The 23,993-nt window shown below is 37.1% G+C and overlaps 1 protein-coding gene across 7 annotated transcripts in view; it reads left to right on the top strand.

The window, feature by feature from the left end:
* Positions 1-23,993, top strand: part of THRB (thyroid hormone receptor beta) — a 175,545-nt gene that overhangs the window by 29,794 nt on the left and 121,758 nt on the right. For 5 of the 7 annotated variants that reach the window (XM_026057264.1, XM_026057262.1, XM_026057258.1 and 2 more), the window contains exon 3: positions 12,971-13,000. The gene's annotated coding sequence lies outside the window, so the exon portion shown is untranslated. Of the gene's footprint in view, positions 1-12,970; positions 13,001-15,772; positions 15,822-23,993 lie in introns of those variants that run through there. The other 2 variants (XM_026057263.1, XM_026057265.1) reach the window with 2 other exon arrangements.

Raw genomic sequence — 23,993 nt, 5'->3', positions numbered from 1 at the left:
TTCTTTTTCTTTCTCTTTTCTTTTTCTTTCTCTTTTCTTTTTCTTTCTCTTTTTCACTTTAATTTTGAGAAGGAAATATTAGGGGATTATACTGGTAAAACTTAATGATCTTGCTTGATTTCTGAAACCTCAGCATTTCTTTTTAGAATTCCATATTTATCTTTTAAATTATGTTCTGTGGAAAGTTTAAAAAGTGCTTGGAGAGGTTACTAGGCTTAGAATATGAGCAATGTTAACTAAAACAATAGTTCCTATTGAAGCCTGCTGAATTGATATCTGTGTGGCAACATAAACATGCAGCAGCAGTTCTGGAAAGGAGTTCAAGAATCTGATACCTCTCATCTCTTTGTTACTAAAATATCTTAAATATGGTGAAAAAGCTGAGAAGGCACCTTATCCACTTTGTTGGAGATGGACAGTATACTGTATAAAAGCAAAAGTTTAGCTTGGGGTTTACATAACAGAAAGGGGAAAATGTCACTGCAGATTATACTAGTTGCACTAAATGCTTGTCTGTTAAAAGCAATTTATTTTTTTCCCGCTGTGCTGGCATATAGAGCTGCTGTCTTCTGTGCTGTAGTGTTAAACCAACACATTTTCAGCTATGTTGAATTCTTCTTTCAGAAAATCTATTTCTGTCAGTCACTGTATGGAACTTGCTAGGAAATCCTAATATGAAAGTTCTGTGTCATGGAAGCAGTCTGCTTTCCCACCAATCTCTGCTTTTTATTGTCTTTTAAATGAACATCAAATTTTGTGCTGTGCAACAGAAGCAACTATATGTAAACTCAGGGCAAAGCAGAATTTAAGAGTTTTATGTCAATACTTCAAGCCTTGTCCAGGGAAAAAACTGCTACTTATGATAGTTTTGCTGGGTAAATTTTTTTTTTTTTTAAGATTTTGACCATTAGCCCTTCAGTGCTAGCATTCAGTGCTAGGAATATGATGTGTTTGATATTTAATCTCCTGGATGCTCAGTGCTTGAAATGGGCTAATATGGCATACCATCATTTCAAAGACGTAGACAAGACTTCTATTATCATTATTTTGATTTTTCTTCTAATATACAGGCAGAAGCTGATTAATTGTAAGAAATCTAAAATACAGTAATTTCTCCAATTTAAGAAATAATGTTATTTTGTGTGGCTTTGTGCATTTTTTTTTAACTTATCAGTTGAAAATCTTTGTTTTATTTTAGGCAAAAAAAAAAAAAGTAAGCTGCTTTTTTTTTCGAATTACAGTGCTACTCTGATAATAGTTACAGGGATTTAATTTTTGCAGGTTTTTTGATACTAGGTACAGGATCTTAAATTTTCAAAAGTGACTCATGATTTGGCCTAAGTCCATCTTTGAGTGTGTAACCTAAAACATCTGAAAGATGGTGTTCAGTTCTTACTGGAAGCAAGGTTCCATTAAAGATATCTCAGTTTGTGAGCAAAATGCCTGGGCATCTAAAATCACCACTCATTTGTGCAAATGTAGCTTGATAGGCTTCCCTTTCAGGCTGTGACTAAAAGTTTTTCATTATTTGAAAAAATTAAGAACAAACAAATTCTTACATATATTTATGATTACATAGTATAATGTGATGTGAGCGTAGTATAATTAATGATAAAATATACTGTATTGTAAAACAATTGTGCAATTGCCTGTATTCTTGCAAAGGGAAGGGAAAAGGAGTTACTGATGGCTAAACAGTGTGTTAGATTTAGCTAATCTGTATGYTACAGTCAGACAGATGGTAGAGCTGCATAGTTTTAAACTATTATGTTCTTGGTTTCCTAAACTCTAGACAATTCCAGACTGGATAATAGGATTTTTACAATTTTCTCTTTACAGTCCTTACAGCATTGAATAATTTAGTGGCTGTTTCTCCTTTTTGCTTTTCATTAGTGTTAAAGCTGCTACAAACAGGTGATTAGTCAACAACAAACACGAGTTTGTCAGTAAATGATTCATCAAGGCTGAAGCAGGGGGAGGCAACAGGAAAGACGCTGCTGAATGGAATGACATAAAAGAAATGGGTAATTCTTACAGAGTAAAATGTCGACCCTAGCAAGGGTCCTCAAAACAGCAGCACTGAGATCAAACATGCACTTGAATGACAATTTCTCTGTTGAYAGGAGAAAGTAGAGCACTGTGTGTATGCCTGCAAAGGAGACATTTTTCAGAATTTGCCATCAGTAAATAACTTGGAGGACAGTCTGAATCAGTACATTGTCACCAAAGTACAGCTATGAAGATAATCAATTCACAGACATTAGCTCTTTGATGTGCTTCATTCAGAAGCAGTGTGTTTCTCTTCAGTGCTAAACCAATGGTAAAAATAATTTGAAGATTTTAAATAAAAAGGTCTGATTTTTTTTTTAATAGATGACACTATCACAACCATCTTTTGTATTTACAACATCACTTTCAGCATAGCATAAAATGAGCAATTTAAAAATGATTTAGGAGTTCACCATGAATATATTATATTGTGTGTGACAGGTTTACAGTTTATTATAGTTTTGAGTGAAGAAATCAGGTAAAAATTACAAGAAGAGCTAAAGTAATTCCATGTAGCATAGCAGAAGTTTATGACAATAACCTGATGATAACCGTCAGCATTCAGTAGAAGACGTGTTCATAGTTAGTCATTTTGATTCTTCACCGGTGAGGAAACCACAAAATATTCTGTCCAAGTTGTTAAAGATGCCATCCAAAATGCGGTCCAAGATTTTGATTAAAACAGAGTATGCTTTTTGCACATTGAGATGTTATGGCTGGATCTAATTAACGATGAACAATTGGAACCACAGGAGAACAAAATAAAGTAATGATTCAGATAAGTTATAGAACTTTTCCATTGCATAGTCCATATGACTTATCCCAAATACCAAGGTCATAGATTGAGTCTGAAATAAGAAAACAATGTCAAAATATTATCTAGAACAAAAGCTCTTCTAGTTTTTAAAAGGAAGAATGCAGATTTCTACTCCATTGTACCTTAGCTGCAATATTCAGCTGCTTTGTTGTATTTTACTTCTGATGCATTCCTCAGAAAAGGATTTCTTCCTTATAACCAGGAAGCAAAGCATAGTATGAGAGCCTTTTCTGGATGAATTAGAGAGAAGAAAGTAGGGTATTTTGTGACTAATACTGCCTGTGGACATGGAATCATGTATCAAAAGCGATCAGGTTAGAAGACTACAAAACTCTGCCTCTTCCCCATATTCTCTCTGAGTTTCTTGACTGCCCCTCTCCCATAGTGGTGGGCTTTGCACACATCTTTCCCCTTCAACTCCACTGCTGACTTGGAAGAGGAATGGAAGCGATGCTCCCCATTTCTCCTTCCTGTCAAACCATGGTCACTCAGTCCCCTGTGCACCGGGTTGGCTGTGTGTTCCTCATGCCATGTCCTTTCTCCTGGAGTATTCCCGTTGCGCTGCCCTCCCGCATCCCTGTCTAATTCGGGGATCCATGCCAGCAAGCAAGACATTATAATTAGTATTAAAAAAATGTTCTACATGGGAGACATATTACTCAGGGTATTAACATCTGTTGCATTGGATCTGGATTTCTTTTTCCTGTCAAACTTACAGTAGTGCCTGTTGTCATTCAAACAAAAAATAATAAATCAGTGAATTTTTAGTCACATACAGCATTAGTAATTGTTTCTGAGTGTGAAGGGTAACCTTAAAAATCCAGTACATGCTCTGCATGATACTGCCCACCAGTAATTAATTACTTACAAAGTTTAGACTGTGATATTGCATCATTGATCTTAGAGATGATGTTTGGGAAAGTAATTCTAGTTTTATCTACTGTAGCTTCCTGAATAACTAACAATCAGTTTCTCACATGTTCAGTTAGTTTAACATAAGTCAGTAGGATCTCAGGATAACTTTATACAGAAGTTTTTGACTTTGTGATTCCTTGCTCAATATTTTATTGTGAAGAGATGTAGAAGTCTTCCTGACTTACCAAGAACAGAAATTGTAGTAGCCATTGATAACTAAATAAAGTAGCCATCAAGAGCTAAATAAAGGCTGTGCACCATACGGTAGAATAACTTCTCAGTTAGATTCTGCTCATAAAAGATATCTAAGTTAAACTTAGCATCATCTTTAGTTGAGACAGTGGGATGCTTGAAGTCATCTTTGCCTTTGCATTTCTGTCATGTTGGGAAAAGCTGGCAGGCAGCTCTGCCCCGGCATGCTTTGGAGCACCCTCAACCACCACTGGCTGGTACTGGGCACTTGGGGGATACTGTGCTGCAGGACGGCTCTCGGGAATGGAGGCAGCTCCTGTCCCCAGGAGGCTGCTTGTGCTGCGGATCAAACACTGGCTGCATCCCCCATGGCTGCATCCCACTCCTGCCCTGCAGCGTGCCTTTCCGGTCCGGAYGGATCAGCGCCGAGGCAAGACTAGTATGCTTGGTTTTGGTGTTGTGTTAGTCTGCCAAAGCGTTGTTGTTCRTGTGTTTATGGCTCTTAGTCTCAGTGGACGTTTTGGCCGGGAGCAGGCTCACTGATAAGCCGATCTCTTGTTAACATGTGTTAGACCAGGCTGGTCCTGCTGGGTGCGGAGGAAGGCACCACCTTTTGGTCTCCGTTCCCCGTTTGCTGCCAAGACTTGCTGAAGCCGATGTGCTTTGGCTGGTTGCTGGAGTGCATCATCCACCTTTAGTGTGGTTTGCTGCTTTGGGCTCAAAGTTTGCTCTGCTCTTTTATCACCATTTGCTAATTGTAAAACAGGTATATGCTACTGAATTCAACCTACATAGGAGACCTTGGCAGAGACTGCAGACATCCTTTATGGATGACACTCATTCAAAATTCCTTTTATGGTAACAGGGTATAAAGGGGTCCTTAGGGTAAATGATGATAATGCTCAGAGGATTTCTTTAAAAAATGGTTTTGCATATAGAATTTCTTTTAATGCATCCTTATGCATAAACCCTCTCAATATAATTACATCTTTGTAAATCCCTGTTATTTGTTCTCTATTTGTAACAAAGGATTTGTCTATTGAGTTACAACTGCAAATATCTCAAAAGCCCAGCGGCTGAGCATTATCTGTGATATGTTGAAAAGAAACGAGTAAACACCATTGTCTTTCTAAAAATACAGAAATGTAAATTAAGCTTTTTATGGAGTATCTAAAATGTGGAAAATACCATTTTCTGCTTTTGTTAGTCACATGTTCAAAAGATTTTAATATGAATATTTACAATTTTAAATTCAGCTACTCTGACAGTTTTTCTTTTCTGATCTCTTTTGCTAGAAATAAACATAAAAAGGCAAATGCAACAGAATAGCTTTGATATATTACTATGTAGTTACTAAAGAAATGTCTAAATCTGTCAGTTTGTCTCTTGCTCAGAGTTTAGCCCAGTTCCACCTTTCAGAAAACCAGGAACTTCAGCCTGCTTGACCTTAGCTCCAGAAAACAAAACAAATACAACTTCTCAAGGCTTTTATCCTGTTAGATTAGCAAGCACATGTCCATAAACAATATTTTGAATTTAGTCGTAGTTGGTTACCACTAGCAAATGTTATTATTGTCACCAGCAATGTTTACCACTGTCGCTTCACAAATCATGAAGAAAAGTTAGACAGCTGCAGAGACTAATTAAACATTAAAAGTGATGGTAATAGTTTAAATAGTCAGGTGGTAAAACCTAAGGTTTAAAGGACCTATTTGTCCTGAGCAGGAGGAAAGGGATATGTGCACTGAAGAAAAGTACTGTCACAGAGGGCTGATAGAGATCTTCAGATGCTCCCAAACCATCCTTTGAACTCTTGCCTTTCAGGGAAGATTTATACTGTGCATGGGGAAATGTTTTCCAAAGCCCTTCTTAGAAATACTTGTTTCTAATTCATTATCTGTTTGTTAAACAGGCAGCTAAAGCTGCCATTTGCAAAACACTTCCCAGTAGAATTGCCAGCCTGATGATTACATAATGTTGTTGTACAATACTGCTTAAAATCTTTACTGGCCAGTTAACAAAAAGAAATGACTCTCCTTTTTAAGCTTGCTTTGCACCTGACTTTGAAATGCCAGATTCCCATTCTATTGATTCTTATGGTATTTTTCATAGCTTTCCAGATGTGTGCAGAGCATAAGGACATATTTCTTGCTCAGATCATGCAGCCTGTGGCCACCCTTCTGAACTGGGCTTAATTGCATTGGGACTCTACTGGGGCATGTGTTATACAGCTGTTTAAAAATAAAATTGGGAGAAAGAAATGTAACAAACAAAAAAGCTCTGTGGGATCTTAAAACTAAAGATGAAGCAGCTAATAATCATGATAAACTATTCCACAGTACTTTTTTTTTTTTTTGCTTTTTCATTATATAAATGTATTAAATCTCTACTTTTATAGAACTTTTTTTTTTTGCTTTAATTTTGGATGGGAATCACCACAATAGCTGCGTTCCAATGTGTAGGTGTTATGGGTGTTGTCCACCATTCCAAGGAAAACATGGAATCATGAACTTTGTTATTAGACAACATATTTGGGGGGGGGGGGAAGCAAGCATTCTGGATCTATCACAAATTGGTGGAGGCTGCCAGGCTTTAAGCTTTGGGATGTGTTGGGTTGGGACTGATATCCTGGAAAAGACAGTATATCAAAGTCTGTCACGGTTCATTCCAGGACTAAATGATGACTTTCTCTGGCTGGGGATATTGTGCAGTGAATTTACTGTTTATTAGTTCTTGAGGATGCTAGCCATCTTCATTCTCCTGTTCCACAGAAAACAGACTAAGGGAAAATAAGACAGCTGTAATCATTTTCTTTGCAGTGGGGTGATTATAAGCAGAAAAATGTGTGCTTTCTGATAAAGGGTTTGATGGTCCAAGTCTTAGCTCTGCTGTAGAGTATGTTTACTCCAACTTGCAGACAATGATTAAAATCATGCATCTGGTGTAAAACTAGGGATGAAATTCATCTTGGCTGTCTCGACTTGTCTGCTCTGTAGGTTACTCTTCAATAAGCTGATGAGAAAGACAGGCCCCTCCCGGGTGCTGCTTGTACCACCAATCTCAGGAAGTGATAAGTTCCACCAATAACCACAGTATATGGCTAAAGACATGTGGGATGAATTCCCCTTTCTCCTGAAAACTTTGTATTTTACCACCTTCATCCACTGTATTTAAAGCTTGGATGTACTCCCAGATTTGAATATTGTTAGTTTTTCATCTCATCTTGGGCAATGCTCAGAAAAGTGGTGAACACAGATAGTTTAAAAATATGTATGAAGGCTGGTTTTCAACAGCCTGATGCCTTTGGTAATGGGTTCTTGATCTTAGGTCAGGTTTCCAATGCCTGAAGTCAGTGGAAGGTTTTGCATTGACTTCAGTGGGAATCATTGCATTGATTTCAGCAGCACTGGGCAGGGCCTTACAGAGATGATATTCTTATGTATCTCTAGAGGAAAAAGAAAATTGGTTCTAGGGCATATGGTTATACTAGCCACAGAGAGAATGGCTGCCTTTTTCTGAGATCTGCTTAGCTCTGTTGAATTTAATGAAATCCTTACATTAGAATAATACATTACCTTTTCTTTTTAATATCACAAATAATGAGATATTTAAAGAGTAGAGAATTGAGTTTGTGGATTTAAAACAATTAGTTTTGGTACGTCTTGTATTTTAAAAGTAATCCAATTTGTCTTTTTTTTAGTCAAGGAAAATTTGTCCTATAATGGCATTAACATATATAATGTCATTTAAACATTTAAAAATCTGCTCTAATAGAACTTGAAGGGCTAATAGCCAAAATATCTTTTAATCTTGTAATTTCTTCATTAAAACAAAAGTTTGTAATGGAAATGCTGGCAAAACAGAACTGTCTGTGGACCCACTGTTTACTGGAGACAATAATAGCTTCTAGACAGCTTATTCTTAACATTTTCACGTCTTTACCAGTAAAGCAGCTGTGAGTTCTTAGCTGCTTAGAATGGTTATAGACAACACACAACAGTAGAAATGATGATTTATTTATTTTTACCTCATTATTCCATATTCATGTTCTGAACAGTTAGATCAAGCTACCTGGTTGAAAGCTAAGACTTCTTTAGAATCAGAAGAAGACTAGCTTGCAAAAAGTCATTAAACTTTATGATTTCTGTGATAGCCAGTCATCAAGAGCAAGAATAAATAATGACTGAAGAAAGAGGAATGTGCCTGCACACTCAGCCCTTTCTTTGGGAAAGGGACAAGCTTGAAACAGTGGCTTTATGACTGTTGATGCTGTTAGGGTAGCAGAATATGGACCCTGTGTTCTTCTTGCAGTTGGCAATTATGCGTAGGCATATATGGCTGTGGGTGGGGTTGTATTCAGTTTTTCGGCAATGATGGTTAATTTTAATCTGTATGTATGCCTTATATGGAGCTATTTTATGTGTTTTCTGCCTTCCAGCTATGATCTTGTCTTTGCTGCCCAATCTAAACATGGGCTTTCTTCTAGCCTTTTATCCTGCAGATAGCATATAGCAGCATCATAATTATGATTAGCATTGCACTAGTAGTAAACATTCTTTAGATGCATCTGTAGGTTCCAAGGAGCTTAGACTATATACATATGCATATCTACAGCCTAGGAATACCAGTATAGACTGAGTCACACTAAGGAAGCACCAAACAATTCAAGGCATGTTGCGTGCAGTTTGAGAAATGAAAATCTGTGTCACAGTTTAGACTTTGGCATGCTGCAGCCATGACTTTTCACTCTTCATGGTACAACTTGCTAACTACTGCAAGTGCTGGAACTGTGAGTCAAAAATGGTGGGATGGGAAGATTCAAATTACTTTTCCGAGCAAGCAGAGTTCCTTGCATCTTGAGGAAGAACTTTGCTGAGGGAGGTCAGTGAGATTTTGCCTGCTGTTTTTTTCAGAAGTTTTCACGGATGTGCATTTTAATTCTTATTGGGAGCTGCTAAACAGCAGATCTGAAAGCTAAATTTAATGGAGTGGCTTCAAGAGTGAAGTTATTGCCTGGTCAGAGTTCTTGTCCCCCCAACCCTTTCTTTTCTGTTGCTGATGGAATAAGTATTCCATGGACTTTCCAGGCTCAGTTGGCTTTCTGTGATCTTTTGCGATAAAGAAAATGGCAGTCGCTTTGCTCAGTTAGTCTCCCCGTGGACCTCTGAACATCAGAGACTCCTACAGGGACTGCAAAAGTAGGCTGAAGCAAATTCTAGGATGAGAGTGAATCTGTCTGGAAGACTGAAGTGATTGGCATCTTCTGCTAACTTTAAGAATTATTGCACTAATTGTTTCTTTCTAACTTGAGAGGCCTGTGAGGGATTTCAGAAACCTAGAAGTAATTTTTAATAGGATGAATGGGATTTTGTTGGAGAACAAAATATGTGTAAGAGGAAGAGTAGTGCCCTCATCCCTGCATGTGACACCAGTTCAAAGACCTAAGGAGAATATGTTGTTTATATATAAATTATGTGGAGTGCCCCTCAATACCTTTTCTCCTCAAGTGTACTGGGTAAGTGCTAAATCATTTGGAAAGAACTTGTTTTAGCTATTTGGGTGTATTCATTATAGTGACCAAAGCCATGTTTTGGTTAATGCTGAGATATGCTGCCATAGCTGTAACTTTGCAGTATCTGCTAAACAACATGCAGCAAAAAAAGATGAAATAATAATGACTGAAATGAGAAGGAGCCCTTTCATGTATACAGCTCTGTGCAGTCAAGAATTTTCTAAGTCTGGTAAAGGAGGAAAACTTTATATTCATCTATTCTTCTGTCTAATCAATTTGGCAGAATTAGTTTTCTGCAGTTCCACTGGAGTCAGTGGTGATATATGGAGTCTTTTCTGAGAAAACTCATGAACAGCATCAGTAGCCAAGTGCCTTGAAAAAAAATTTGTCAGCAAGGTTTTTTAGTGTTAGTTTCAGTATTTATGAGATTGATTCATAAGGAGTTCTGAAAAAGATTAAACTTGCAAAAAGATTTATAATTTTTCTTATCTGAATTGAGAGGATTATGTTAAATAACTCGTTGAAGTTATGGAGCCTTTTGTCCTGGAGTGTGGACAGTTGTCTGCTTAGTTAGACTCAAATGTATTGATGGGCTTTTGAGGCAGTCTACTAGAATCCCTCCAGAGTGCATCCAAAGTTAATACATTTGATGACAAGCAACAAGTACAGTTTTTACTGTAAAGAGGTATATACTTAGAAATATGACATATCTGAATATTGCCAAGAAATCTGTCTTCCTTTTTTGTAGAGATCTTCCCCTCCATCTGAAGTAATACTGCCATTAAGCATGGAAACAGTGTAGACACTTAACAGGAAATGTGACTTTTTAAAATGTGCTTAAAATAAGGAGCCCACATGAAATTCTTTGCCATAGTGTCAGAGGAACATAAGACAGGAAGTCTCCTGCAGGAGCAGCTGAACAGTAGGTGCCTCACTTATCCAGGGTGCTCTCGAGCATGCTGGAGTGAAGGTTATTTCCACTTGGATAGAAGCCTGATCATCTGAAGAGGGAGAGAAGCTTCCTGCTACCTGATAGGGGAGCAGTAACAGGCCCTTCTTTCTCTAGGACATGGTCCTCTTGGCCAAATGTCTTCTGAGACGGTCAAGCTAGGCAGGCTGAGGGCCCCGTAAGAACATATGGTGAGAGGTGTGCATGGCCCTCATTATAGGTTGCCTGTTATCAACAGCTAGATCAGATAAGGTAAACTTATGCAAACCATTCCTTTAAGTGTGTTAGGATTTTTTATTTTTTTTTCTGGGAGACATTAAACTTGCCAAAGTCATCTTTCATTCTTCTTTTAAAAGTACGTAGGATGAGTTAAATATGCTTCAAAGCAGCCTGTGCTGTGAGTGTTTCTAGCATAGAAATACTTTGCTTCAAAAGCTGTGGATCTTGACAGAAGTCCAGACTTTTAGTCTTCTTCAGACTTGCCTCTGTACCTGTTTGTGGTTAAAACAAGCTGTTCTGTAAGATATTCCTTTCCCTGCCCACAGAGAAGCTTTCTGGTCTTGTAAACTTTGTGCTATGGACCACTGTAGTATTGGGACAGGTAAATAATAAAGAATCAAAGACATAATACGTCCTCAGTTGCACTCTGGCTAGCTTCAGTGGATGTTTTGCCTGGGAAAGGTAAGAAGGATTAGGCTCGTACTGTAATAAATTCCATTCAATCCTATTGAAACCCTGGGTAGCATCCAGTGATACAGTAACTACTGGTTCTGTCACTTGGTTCCTGTAATGTATGCAAATCCTCTCTTAAATTCTCCCTAGTGGATGACCCAGACCTAAAGCCAGATTGGTAAGTGTGAAGTAATCTGGTACCGATGCATGCTTTAATAGCTGATTATCAGGAAGGGTTGTACAAAATCAAACCCATTAATTTTTATATGTTTTACTGAGTAATAAAATGACCTTATAGAATTCCTCTTCATTTATAGGTGTACATGTGCAGATACTCAGCTGTGGTAAATCAAACATTTTAAATCTCAGCTCTGATGAGCTGATTCATAAAAACGAGATCTCATGCCTTTTGTCAAAATGAATGTTTAATCTAATGAATTTCTGTACTTCAGGAGTGTCTCTTATTAAGYTTACTTGTTCTGTTTCTGGGACAGGGTCATTTTACAGGTCTCTTACAAAATACCAGGTAAACATGCTCAAAATTAAGGAAAGAGGCAGTTTTACTCTTCACTTAAGCTTTGCTTGCTTTGGATTGACAGATTTACAGCCATTCTTTGAAAACTCCTCTGCCTCCCCGGGCAAGTAGTATTTTTGCTGTAGAGCTGAAAATTCATGTCTTCAACCATTGCATTGATCATATGCTTTGAGGCCAGGTTTTTAATTTAGCCTTGAGAAAGATGAACAAGTTCTGTTCTTGTTTTCCCTTTATCTGGGAAATTCTAACCATATTGATTGATGGCTAATGAAGTGTACAAAAAGTGCTAGAGGCTGAGATGCTTTATTTATGACTCAGCATGATTTTGTGTTTCAACAAAAATTGATAATAATTGCCAAATTCCATTAGATTTGGCTTTTTGTTTTCCATTTTATGCTGTATATTATGCTCATGTAGAAAATGAAATGAGATAAAGTGTGATTCTCTTCTTGCATGTCTTAGTGGGGAAAAATTCCCATTTATTTCAAAGTTACTGGAATCCAGTTCCCAATTGTAATACTGATGCCCATGAATAGTTCTCTTCAGTTACAAAGGACTGAACAAAACTCACAAAAAACTGAAAGGTTAGTTATATTAATATTTTTGAAAGCCTCAGAATTCATCAGTTGTTCTGAGTCACGTTGGAACTTTTTCAGAATAGTATTAAAGCTCGTTTGTTTTTCACAAGTCAGGATGTCCATTGATAAGCTATCAATGGTAAATGTGTCATTTGGAATGGATTAGTTGAGGCAGATGTTTCATGAAATGGCTTGATGTCTTCATTCTTCTACATTTGCCATTGACCCTTGCTGTCTTGGGATGGAACAGAAACTAGTTTCTTTAAAAAAAACAAGCAAGCAACAACAAAAAAAACCCCACATTTCAGGCTGGGACAGTCTCTGAATGTGCATATTGCAATGCAAATGCTATCTTATAATAAAAATTATCAAGTGTCAAATCAAAGTAAAAGAACTACAAATAGTGATCATAAAATACCACTTGCATTGAAAAGAAACCTGTAAAGTGTGCCTGATCAGCCTGCAGTTCAGGTGATACTGGATACAGTCAACTGGATACATTGTTTGTATTGATCTTCCCAAAGCATTTGAATATTTGTTTGAGAACCATGGCTAGTTAAGAGAAATAAATAAATAAATACATAAATGTCTCCATTTCAGGATGTGAAGAATGATTAAAGTAATGGAAATTCATTTCAGTTATGTAACAGAACCATAGTTTTTATGTGTAAATTGAAGTAGAACTGAAATAATTTCAGAAAGTACTTATTACCAAATGGATCTTTAATACAGATTTCTTTACTCTTTTCAGTGAAAGAACTGAAAATGAAGCTCTAATAAGGTAAGGCTTCTTTATTCCACTTTAGTAAAATATTAAGGTTAATTACAGATAATTTTAACAAATATGCTCAGCATTTCAGAGTAGATACTGGATAGTATGGGTCAATATGTTAAAACACAAATTAAAAAGGAAAGGAGACACTATTGCAGGAATGAGTGTAATAGTATTTGACTATTTTTTATTGCTACTAAGTTATTTTTTCCTTTATGCCAGTGTTTAATCTTTTAATTAAAATAAGATAACTGCATAGATTTGGAAACTTCTAATGTCTTCTGAAGAATTTAGAGAGAATTATTTTTTCAACAGACATTATAGTTTTCATTACTCAGGCAATTAAAATGGTTACTTAAAAGAAGTTTCTTGCAGTTTGAAAATGAAATATTAGAGTATATGCTGATAAAATAAGTGACTTTGTATCCAAAAAGTTTTGGGGTTTTGAGATGTGGAAATGAGCGATTATGAATTATAGAGTTAAATCTCTGTTTCTAGAGAAGGATTCTCTCCTTAGAGTGAACATCTTTTCTTCTATGTAACATGAGTCAGGTTACATTCTGGAAATAGGTTTTGTATGCATCTGCTAGATAAGCAAAAAGGCAAAAAAGGTCTTTCTGTATGTTATCAGATAGAAGAAGGATTTTTTTTATCTTTTTATTTCTGTGGTCACTAGTGAGGATGCAGAGATTCATGTKCTGTGTTAGAGGATATAGAAAACTGTACACTTATGACATTGAGCAGCAATGTCAAGTCACATATAACTATGTGTATGATAGCAAGTTGTTCTGACAGGCAGCTGCAGTATGAACTTGTTCAGAGCATAACAGAAATATCCGGTTACTTTTCAGGCACTATTTTTCAGGTAATAGTTTTAATAGCCATTCATGGTGTATTGGGAAGGGAGATGTTGTTAGTTACTGTTTTCTTTTCCTCCTGTATTTGCCTGTCTTGTTTTTTATCAGCAGTTAAACTAAAAGCTTTCAGAGTTGTTAGCTGGATTCATTGTATCTATGTCAAGTCAAACTTCTTCCAAATAGAAGTGTCATTAAAAGGTAGGATTTTTAAAGCTGCTGACATCTTAAACCAGTAAAAGTTGATATACCTACATGAAGTGTGATCCTGATTTGCAGAAGGATGTCCTTGGAAGAGGGAGACTAAGAAAAAAATCAGTTAAGCTATGCAAAATTTAAACTGTTTGAAACCACAAGTGACTAGAAATGTGAAATATTAATGAAAAAAACAGAAGAGTTGGAAAAAGTAATGAGGTGTTATATGACATTATTTGTTATGGAAAATTTTAAAGCGGTGTTATAAATGTAAATAGCAGATGCTAGCTTTGGATTTTCTTTCTCTGTATTAGTAAATGGAGAATATGTGTGCGTGCATGTGCATGTATTTGCAGGTGCAAAGGCATGTACATATATGATGTATCTCAGAGACAGCAAGATGCTACTGTTCCGCACCAAATTCATGCAAAAGACTGAAAGCCCTTTTAGAAAGTACAGTCAGTTAAAGAACTTTATGTTTTGAGAATCACGTGGGTAGTACAGGAATATAGTAAATGCCAGAAGAAATTCTAGTTCTGAGCAGTCTGTGTACACTGATCTCATCAGCTTCCATGATCCAGTGAGGACACAAGCTCCCCTCCCATCTCCTGACCAGGATTCAGCCATACAAGAACTGGGCAAATGTTGCAAAAACGAATTAAGCTTGCTCTGCTTGTAGTTGATCATCTAACACAAGAGAGCCTTATGTGGTGCCTCTGAATGCTACAGTAATATAAATGCCTAAGTAACGTGACTAAGTAATATAGCATGACAGCAGTAGTGGAAACTTGCAGATTCTGCTTCCCAGAGTCACAACTGGAAGTAGTTTAGGGTACATATTGCTCACTCCTGGATTTCTGCCTTGGCAGTGCTTGCAAAAGCACTGGTTCGTTCTGGTAACAGGATTTTTATGTGATTTTAGTACAAGTAGTAGAAAACCACCTGCCAGAAGCCATTGATTTCTTTGTGTTAACTAACGTATTTGGTAACTACCAGTCTGGTTTGAGCTTGAATTTATCAGTTAAGTTAAAAATGAAAGTCCCCAGATTGCAGTGGTATTTCTCTGAAATGTTCAGGTCTTACGAAGGGATTACTGCTATGAAAGCTAGAAAAAATTGTTAAAGAACATCTTTAATGCCTCCTCCTTATATTTGAATTGACTTTTCACTTCAAGTGTACATAGCCAAAATCTATCTACAATACCACCAGCAGCTGCTGTACGTTGGATTCAGGAATCTCTGTTTTGATTTGCCAAGTAGGCAAACTATTTATCTCAAGTAAGAGAATTTTGAGGTGTGATGTGGTTAGTATCTAAAAATATCTATATAAGGAGATAGGATAGGACTCCAACAGACAAAAACACAGCGAGATAAGCAAGACAAGTTCATGTTGGAAATACGGTACCATAGGGGTAATTAACCATTGGAAACACTTAGAAAGGAATGTGGTAGATCACTTAGAGTAATTAAATCAAGATTAGATCTCTTTCTGAAATATCTCCTAGTAGAGTTACAAGTTCTTGTGCTTTGTAAAGAAATTGCTGCGTGAGGTATTGTATATTATGGCCTGTGCCAGGCAGGAAGTCAGACCAGATTATCATAATAGTTCCTTCAGGCCTTTTAAATCCACATATCCCCGAACAAAGGCTCTTATGTGGTACAGGCAGGCACAGAATTTCCAAAATCACAGCTGAAGCAGGTCACTCTTGTTTTAGTGGTGACTTACCAAGATCCACTGAAAGGTTGAAAAGTCCTTGAGCAGGTCCTTGAAGAAACTCTGTGGTAGGTATAATGCTGCTGATTTTGCAGGCTTTGCATGCTGCACTGATGCATAATAGTAATGAGCTGATTTCTGTTAAAATTTGATCAGTCTACACACACACTTTTCTGCATAAATGTTCTAATATTTGTCCTGACTTACTTAGTTGCTTGCATTTTCTATTAAGGTCCCTGAAAAGTAACAATTTATATATGATCTTTATTGACTCCTCTGCGTGATATAATTAAAATTCTGAATGAATTCGGATTTTTTCTGGTTATTCTGTGAGCATAATGCCATCTTTAACATAGGAGTTTATGTAGTCAAATGTTATATCTGAAATCTTGGTATCTATATGAGTAGGAAGGGTAGGGTAAATTTTTAGCAGATTATGTAGAATTCCTAATGTAAAATAATTGCTTTCCCCAAAACTGAAGAAGAACAACTTGTATGTTTGCTCTGAGGCCTCCATGAGATACTGACAGCGTGTGGAGGACACTAGTCTTTTAGCTCTTATTGCTAGAGGGAAGTGCATCCTGGTTTTACTGGATAAAAGATAGTGGATCCTTTAATAGAAAATACAGAAAAATGGTTGTTCAAAAAAGTACTTTTATGTGCTGTTAAGAAGCACAAAACACTATTGAACAAGAATAGCCCTGACTCCTTTCTGTTATTTTGGTAAGCTCATTATTAATTTTAATATCTGAAATTAATCAGGAGTTACCATGCAAAATCTTGCAAATCTTGCAAATAGAAAAATCCATCAAATTGAGATCAGAATTAATGGCATCCTACTGTACCTATATCACATAGCATCTGTCTCAGGAATTCAGAATGTAACTCCGCAGTAATAATGGCAGGAGCAACAGCTAAGAGTCTGTGTTGGCCATATGTACGCATAAAATAATTATTCAGGAGAATTTTCATCCCTAATTCTGTCTGTTTTAAAAAACCTGTGAAAAAGCTATGCTGTAAAACCTTCTGAAACTAGAGGTATATAGGGGAATTCCAAGGGGAGCTGAGGCAGATCAGAAGATTTTTTTGTTCATGCTCCAAAATATATCATCCCTGCCCTACTGATCGAGTCTAGGCACTGTATACCTAACTTGCCATTCCTGTATTCTGACTGTCTGTGCTGCTCTGCCTTCCTGGAATGACTGTCCCAGAACCACATCTAAAACATATGTACGGATTATTATATTATATACATACAGATCACACAAATGTGGTGAATATTTATTTTCTGGTACTTTAGATGTCACTGTTTGGTAAAGGTTGGCTTTGACACCTGCAGTTTAAACTAGAATTAGGCAAATTATTAGACTAAGACAATAGAAGAATAAAAATGGGGAAGAGAAATGCCATTGTAAGGTGGCTGAGATAAAATGGATCTGTGTCTCTGTGTATAGAGGCCACAGCTGCTTTCATGGACAGCTGAGCAAAAGAGAGGTTAGAGGGGGCAAGAGACTGGAAAAGGATAAAAACAGTGAATTAATGTTGCTAGTAGATATGGGGTATGGTGAAGTAGAAAGGAGAGAAGGATTTTATTAGTCAGGTATCAAACAAATTTGGCTAATTGCTGTACAATAACACTTGTTTGTGATGTTTTTTACTATTAAGTTTCTTACCCACAATCTCTCTTGAAAATATATGTTACATACCTAGGATTTTCACAAATTATTGATGATCACAGTACTAGCTGTGGAGAATATTTCAAAACAAACTCTAGGATGTCTTTATTTCACATATTTCTGCTACCACAGTGTCACTCTTAATGGATACTTCAGTTCTGAAAGGAGTGCTTTCTTTCTTCGTGCCATGGAAGAAAATTGCTGTTTCCAGTAGCAAATGTGTTTGAGGCAACAAATTGCTGCTGTTTTCTTCTGTGGGAAAGCTCATGTTTAAGTGATTTAATGTGAAGGAAAATAGCCTTCCATACCACAGAAGAAACTCCTCTACTGGACAGTGGTACATGAGGCTGCAAAAGTAGTTTTGGTTTTCACTGAGAGCTGCAGGGGCATCTCTTTCAATGCAAGCCATGCTGTAAAAGCACTGCAAAGGGCAACAAGAAGAAGGTGCCCCGTGGTCTGGGCAGTTCTTTTGACTCGTTTCAAGTGCATTGCAAGTCCAATATCTATACTGAAGAACGGTGCTGGCATCAAAAGCTCAGTTTGTTAGTGTTTACAAGCTATTGAGTCTTGTTTCCTGAACTTTGTTTACTTAATAACCTCTCTACAAGAATCTACAATTTTGTGTGGGTAGCGTACTGTTCTCATACAAGAAATAAATATACCTTTTTTTCAATTCACACGCTAGATTAGAGCACAGTTAGGGTGAAGAAGCACTCTGATGCTTATACTGTGCTTGAAACGTCTGCTCAAATAAGAGTTAAGCATGCTGTGCTCACTGTTACATAATCCTGCAAAAAGTGTTGATTCAGGGAAATTGTAATGTGGTGAGAGAACCAGATCATCTGGAATGTTCTCCCTTGCTTAATGGAAATATGGCTCTTTGTGACTGGTACACTTAAAAAATAGCAGATTGTGTATATATACTCATTGACTGAGTCCAACTTGAACGTCACGATGATGTTAAAATCCCAGGGCATCTGGGTCCTGATGTTTGTTACAGTTCAGGCCCAGGAGGACAGATGTGACTTAGGGAGCAGTAGACTGGTACATGCTGCTGCTACCAGGAGGGATTTGCATCCGGACGGTGTTTTATTTTTATCTTTAGAATACTGCTCGTGAAAAATTGCCAGGTTAGCCAGAGAGATAAATTGCTGCCAGCGAAGGGACAGCCGTTCGTTTGAATACATCTGCTTCAGCTTTCTGCGTGAGCCGGCCCAGTGAACGGAGCGGGCTCCTAAACTCTAGCTATGGTGAAGAGAGACACGATGGAAGGGTTGGTTACTTGCCTAATTCTTCTGCCTGTGTCTTTTCGCACAGTAGCCCCTCTGTTTCTGCCCTGAGGGATCCTGCTTACTGCAGAGTTTTGGAGACTACTGCACCCAGCTACTTGCACTAGCTAAAGCCTTCCCACAAAAAATATGGGATTGTAAAAGTGTATGAGAATGTGGCACATGCTATGAAATGCCTATTGTAATATACACCTAATTACAGACGTACGGCTAAGAAGGTAAATTAGAGGTTGGGAAAGTCAGTGTTCACTGAGTATCATTAGTCCCATCCTCTGTAAGCAACACACACCCTTTCTCTGCCTTTTTTTAAGGGTCTGAGACTCCAGAGAAAGTCTGTCTTGAAGCTGCTGCGGATCTAAATGGTGTTGGCTAGATTTGCTTTCAGGTCATTTTCATTCAGCAGCATCCCCAGAGCAAGCTTTGGTTCTGTTGTTTCAGTTTCCTCGTCTGTGGCTTGAATCCAGTGCTCTTTCTTTAACTGCATTCTATATATACTTGTCCTTTGAGTCGTACAGCCCTCCCCTCTCCAAGTTTAGGATCTCGGTTGTTTGTGCTGTTGTGTGGGAGACTCAGTGTGAATTATTTAATTTTGTGAATTGAGGTAAACCGACAGTAAAAAYGTATGCTGCAGCACAGAATGTTCTCTAATCACTTATTTGACAAGTGCAGTTTAATTATTTAGCATATCTTGTAAAAGTAATGAAGTCCTCGTAACATGAGACTTAACACTCTGCTATTAAATTTTCCCTGAGAGGTGGGAACAGACTGCTGTATTTTTGTGTGCAAATTGAGAGTGTGCAAACTAATGAGATTCAGCTAAGAATACGTAAAAGGTGCTGGAACCTTTTACTGCTTCTTAATAGTTTTGCTAGTAGGTAGTAAAACCAAAAGCACCCCACAATTAGACAAGATTCTGCCTGTGTTGGCAAACCAGAAGATACTGTCTGATGCTTTGCCAAAATCAAAACAGTTTTCTTGGGCCAGCTGTATTTTTATTGATTGTTTAACTTAGTAAGAGGAAAAGCCATAAGTCACAGGCTTGCTGAAGAGGTATCATTCAAAATAATTTTCTGTAACATGATAGATTTCATGTTTCTACAAAATAAATATTTAATCAGCACTAATATTTTTAGTTCCCTTAGGCAGCTAGAGATTTTGAAGTTCTAACTTTTTTTCAAGGAAGTKCTAAATAAGTATTATGCAATCTAGCAGGAAGTTCAAAGTAAAATGCCTGTATATCCCAGAGTTTTTAAAAGGAACTTTAGGTACACAGACAGCCAGGACTGATGGCTGATTTTGGTTACTGACAGAGAAACAGTGTATTTCTAAATTAAAAAGGAACCTCCCCCAAAAGGAAAAGAACCCCAAAAGATCAACATAAACCAAACTGCAAGCCAGCATGCCTTTTTGGTTGATTTGGGTTGTATAATAAACCAGATTTTTTCCCCAACTATTATATATATATATATATATATATATATATTTTATATATATATAATTTTTTTAAAAAAACAAAGGATACATAGCCTCAAATGTTTTTCTTTTCAATTACAAAGCTGCCTCATCATGTCGATTCAGTGTGTGAAGTAGAAGTTCTAGTGACCTTTGATAGTCACACTTACAGTTTAGTTTCTAATTCCTCAATCTTATGTCATATACTGGGTTCGTTATTTAGAGGCTTCACTTGCATATTACATAAGGATACTGTACAGAGGGAGAATTTCTAATCCGAGCTGTTCTGCAAAGAGCAGCAGCAGAATTTGGCCCCATGAGAGCACAAGCTCTTGGAGGGCTGCTGGGTACTGATGAATTTGGGGTACGGTTGGGTGGGTCACAGGCTGCTTTCTACAAAAGCTTCAGCTTCCATGGTCTTCATCAGATGGAATAGTAGACAAGGACGCAGCTTTGTAAAGAAATTGCTGCGTCCTCCTGTGTTTTTACTTGGGATGGGTGTTTTTACTTGGAATGATTTTGTTTGCAGTACTGTATTTTTCCTCCAAATGTGTATCTGAACTACAGACTGAGGGTCTTTATGATGTGTTCCCTTTCTGCTCATCTGCAGAATGATAAACTGTAGTATATTCAAGAATCAGTAAGAGCTCTTCCTATATAACATGATGGGTGGGTCTGTATTTGTAGTGAATCAGTCTCGAGACAGTCATCGTGTTTGCATTTAGGAAAACTTTCAAGACACATCTGTTCATTAATGCTCTCTCTTGATCTGTTGGAAACTCATTCCCTTCCTTCTAGTCATTAGTGTCTTTCACTCCCTTTCAGCAAATTAATTTAAAAACCAATCATCCCTTTTTTGATTTAATAATCACAGGAAAAAAAAACTAAATAAGGGTAAAATAATAAAATTACAGGGGGGAAAATTGAGCATTGTAAACTTACACTTTAAGTGCCAGTGTGCATCATAGAAGAGCAGCATGCTTTTATGAAACTCACCCAGAAACCAAAGAAAATGTTTGCCACATTTGGCTGTCACCACAGAAAGAACGTTGAATTTTTGCTGAGTATTAGAGAATCAAGTTAAAGCATGTCTTAGTTCTTTACTTACATGTGTACTACTGAGAGAGAGTCCTACTGAGCAGTTTTGACAAGTTTTGATATCCCTGACCTCCTTTCCTAAGGAAGGAAGGAAGGGATATCCTTCCATGCTAACCATATATACCACTAGTCTTACCCCCTAATTGGGGCTGATTCAGAGACCCTTATCTCCAACAATTGCTGAGTGGATTTGTAAACTCTAAGGACATATGGGATAGTAAAAAAATTCATTGTAGACTCATTAGTGTAGAGCCACTTCTGTGCAAATATAGTAACAGAACTAACCCATCAAGATTTCCTAATAAGTAGCCACAATGCGGATGTATATTAATCCTTACTTTCTTGAGATACAGGAGGTTGTATTTTTCTGGCAAAAATTCCATTGCTGAAAATCAGTGGGAAATCACTGGGATTTATGGGAAGAGCTCCAACTCAGCTGGCAGGAGAAGATAAGTGAAAATGGCAAGGAGTGCTACCTTTCCTAGGCAGCCGGTCCTCTACACCTGCTGGAATGGGAAAATGGCAGGTTGACCTTGATGGATTCCCATTTTGCTTGAGTAGATTCGATGTTCTGTGTCTTCAAAGGTTACTTGAAGGTAAAACTTTCACGTATATAAAAATACAGAGGTCAAACATGAGATACTGTGAAATGTATTAACATGAATAATTCTGTTTAAATTTTATTATTCACTGCTTCCTTGAAATAAAATTAAAACAGAACCTGCACTGCTTCTTTATTCTTGTGGAATCCTTAATTGGTTCTGATTGGCATAGGAACATACTCATTTTATCAAAGTATTTTAGATCCTCTTAACTGCTTCTGTTTTCTTTCGAATGTCAGTATAGTTTGTTTAAGCCAATTCTTAAGTTAAATGGAAATTGAACAAACAGAAGCTATTTGAAGCTTCAGAATGATTGTACACTTATATTTATGTAATCAGATAGAGCCGCATAGCTGACCAGAAAACAGTCCTTAGTGGCTATTCAGAATTCCAGTTTTTCTTTCAGTTCAACAGCTTTTTAAACTTCCCTCTAGTCTTATGCATCATTTTATATGATTTAACTGAAATCCTGAGAAGAGAGAGGAAAATGAACCACGGACATGGAGAAATGTGCAAGGACAGATTAAGAGTGAGGTTTCACATAGGAGAATGAAGGAAGCAGTGCTTGTAATAACAGTGGTCGATATGCATCGGTTGGTGCTACTTGGAATGGTAAATTGGCRTATAGGAAATACTGTATTGACTGGAAAAGAATGGATGTCAGGAAAGATGAGATTTATTGGATTACAAGTGTCTTCCTCAAGGACAGCAAGTGGCATAATTTTCCAAAGAAAGTGTCCCTATTCTTTTGAAATTGGAAAACTTTATGGAGTAAATACTAGAAAATATAAAAACAAAATCTGCACTGCTAGAGGTATGCCCTGCCTGAGCAAAAGCCTTTTATACCTCTGTTTTCTGACTTGCTTGAAACAACTCCATGAGCCTGATTCAGACTTGGGATAAAATCATAAGGAATGTTTTCTCTCTCCCCCCCCCCTTTTTTTTTTCTTTCCCCCTAAGTGTTGTTATACTGCAGTTTGGCTCTGTCCACATAGGCTGGAGCAAGCTGTGTTGTAACTTGCTTTAGCCGCCACTGAATTTAACAGCTTTTGGCTGTGTAGCTCATGCCTTAGGAGAACTCTTGCTCATCTGTTCCCTGAGCCAAAGGAAAACTTCTCCAGTTGCTTTCCCAGTGTTTTCTCTGGCTAGAACACATAGTTACTAATTGCTAGGTGAAGATATATTTTCTTTAATCATCTTGCATTTTTTTATTTTCTGTTTGTCCTGTTGACATGTTTTGAGACATCCACTTTGACTAGAATGGTGAAAGAGCCCTTCCAAAGTAGGTTCTTTTTTTTTTTACTTTGCAACCCATACAATTAAATTCTTCCATTGATGGGGAAATTTTTTTTTTCTTGATGTAAATGTGTGGCAGTTAGTTGAATGCTGTGGAACTCGGTCACATTTCCCTATTAAATGTATTTCCTCAAATATTATTTCTTAACAAAAGGATTTATCTTTGGAATCTTGTTCAGAAACTATTTTATATGGGTTTCTTAGCCCTTCACTATTAACTGTTAAGCAATCAGATCCTACTGGCATTTAATCTGTTGCTAGAAATAAGTCTACTGGCAACTTCTTAAATAGACTGTCAATAAACATTTGGATTATATTTTGCAAGTATCACTTGCAGATATTTGCCTATTTGTTAAATTTCAACTTCCACTTCAGGTTAGATGAAACATAAACAATTATTTAGYACCTCTGGCTATGAATTAGTCTAAAAAGCAAGTCAAAGCAACACTGGCAAATCAGGGGAGGATTTCTAAAGTTTTAGAAGGAACAGGGAAGGCTTACACTTCACTTCATCTCCATGAATTGTATATCAAGTATGGATGTAGGCTTTTACTCTAATATATCCTTTTTTTTTTCTCTCTAATATATCTTTTTAAAAATATTTATGATAGCACTGGTCAGGGTCAGGACTGTGCCGTGTTCTACACTGTTAAGGGAAAGAATGACTCTAATTCAAAGCCAAGTAAAAGTTTCCTATTTTTTGCCATTGTCTGTGGATCCAAATCCATGTGGTACTTTGCAACAGAGGTCATACATAAATGTGATCTGCTAGAAAGGTGTTAATAGATTTTTCTCCAGCTAGCTCAGGTAAGGCTAATGCAGTTAGG

This window comes from Apteryx rowi, unplaced genomic scaffold, assembly GCF_003343035.1.
Source record: "Apteryx rowi isolate R43461 unplaced genomic scaffold, aptRow1 scaffold_138, whole genome shotgun sequence".
Classification (NCBI taxonomy): domain Eukaryota; kingdom Metazoa; phylum Chordata; class Aves; order Apterygiformes; family Apterygidae; genus Apteryx; species Apteryx rowi.
This window is presented reverse-complemented; position numbering and strand designations above follow the sequence as displayed.